Consider the following 2,081-nt stretch of genomic DNA (forward strand, 5'->3'; position numbering starts at 1 on the left):
AATAATTAGGTAAACATGTACGATTAGAAACATTTCATACAATTATCAATTAAATAATAAAGAAATAAAAAAATTTACTTCCTAATGTTGAAACTTTTAATTTAGGTCAGATTATATTTTTAATTATATATATCACTTGGCGACCACTAGTAATATTAAATTTATGACACTTTTAGTTTTAGCGTAGCGTTTGTTACTCTACGCATGCGTAGCTCTAGGAACGGGAAAGGTAAAAGCTCTATATTATGTAACGGGCCCATTAGCTCAGTTGGTTAGAGCGTTGTGCTAATAGCACAAAGGTCGCGGGTTCAATCCCCACATGGGCCAATCTGTTTGACAATTTTATGTTTATTGTTTATTTTTACGAGCTAACACAAACCATAATTAACGTGATTTGTAACCTTGATATAATTTTAATTTAAACTTTATAATTTACATTCTCACACTTAAAAAACGCTGCTATAGTTTTATATTGTTATTGATGTTGTGTTATTATTGTTGTGTGCGTTAATAGACGATGTGTTCTATGCAAGGCTTGACTTCAATAATGATCGATAGCTTTTTTAAAAGAGTAACTGCTTCAACTGCATCTGCTAAGTTTTTTTTCCGATTTTTCTCTGTAAAACCTACATTCCAAGTTTACGGTAGATTCACACATATATAATTAATTAATTTATTTATTCTGTAATCCACGGTGGAATGACGTCTGTAGTCAAAATATAATGTTATTAATTTATTAATAAAAATGTAATTTTAATGTGTAAATTGACGTTTAAGAAATATTTTGATATTTATTTGATTTTAAGATGGCTCGGAAGCTGTCAGTTGTTGAAACTATTAGCGTGCCTAACTGATCTGACTAACTTCCTTATGTCCGATCGATTCGAAATTTGGTACCATGGTAATTCAATGATATTGAAAGTACCCGACTAGAAAAAAGGTCAGGCTCAACCAGATCATGTGTCTGGACCGGATCAGGATAGAATGAGGCATGCCAGATCCGGCATTTCGACTCTGGACGACCACTAGTAATAATTATTACGTAACTTTGTAAAATAAAATATAATGAACTGATGTGTTAGAAAGTATTCGATTCCTTATAATTTTTTATGCTCTGTTATGTAAGCTCGTAGGTTACATTAATTTATCTCCGACGTTAGATAGAAAAATACATGTTATATATAAAATTCTCGTGTCACAATGCTAGTTAACATACTCCTCCGAAACGGCTGGACCGATTTTTATGAAATTTTGTGTGCATATCGGGTAGGTCTAAGAATCGGCCAACATCTATTTTTCATACCCCTAAGTTTTACGGTGTGGGGGGGGGGACTAAAGGGGGTTTATAACAACGTTTGCGGGGTCAGATACTCTTATATATAACATCGTGTCATTATGCTATACTCCGCCGAAACGGCACAAGTCTCTGTGACGGGAATAAATAAGGCCTACGATTTTCCTGCCTCTGTGTCAGGAATGTAGGCAATAAAATAATTAGATCAATGAAAGATAATTCTGGATAAGTAACAACGAATTTGCACCTGCACTGATAAAATCAAGTTCGATTAACGGAAGCGAATATTGTGCCTGATTCTAGTTTGGTTTTCATTGCCCTCGTGGGATTCCCTACTAGGCCTCAGAGAGCACGTACAATTGTCGAGCGCGATTACTACGCTAAGCACTCAAGGACGATTGTTATTATATGTGGGGAAAATTACTTTCAAAACGACACGGAATGATGTGGGCTGTGTCCATTAAGCCTTCTTCCTGTATCGGTAAAGATTTATCCGGTACACAAATCAGATAAAAGGTGATTAAAAGTGTACAGGCTATTTCAGTTCATTTCAATTCCACTATAACTTTTTCTGTCTCTGATAGAGAAAATAAAAATATATTTGAATTTTAATATTTTGTTTAGGTGTATAATGACTAAATTAGACTTTATTACGGTTATTGTTATTGAAATTTAACAAAATAAAAACATGAAAATAATTTAATAAATAAATAAACTGTCGTAGTTGATAAGATCCCATTTTCATTTTCTCATATACACATTGGAGGCATATATGGATCTCATCATT

At 33.3% G+C, this 2,081-nt stretch overlaps 1 non-coding gene across 1 annotated transcript; it reads left to right on the forward strand.

Annotated features, from left to right (window-relative positions):
• Positions 1-253: 253 nt before the first annotated feature.
• Trnai-aau lies at positions 254-327 on the forward strand. The gene has a single exon. It is a non-coding gene; the product is annotated as a tRNA-Ile (tRNA).
• Positions 328-2,081: the final 1,754 nt, after the last annotated feature.

Source organism: Melitaea cinxia, chromosome Z (genome assembly GCF_905220565.1).
Source record: "Melitaea cinxia chromosome Z, ilMelCinx1.1, whole genome shotgun sequence".
In the NCBI taxonomy this organism is placed as follows: Eukaryota; Metazoa; Arthropoda; class Insecta; order Lepidoptera; family Nymphalidae; genus Melitaea; species Melitaea cinxia.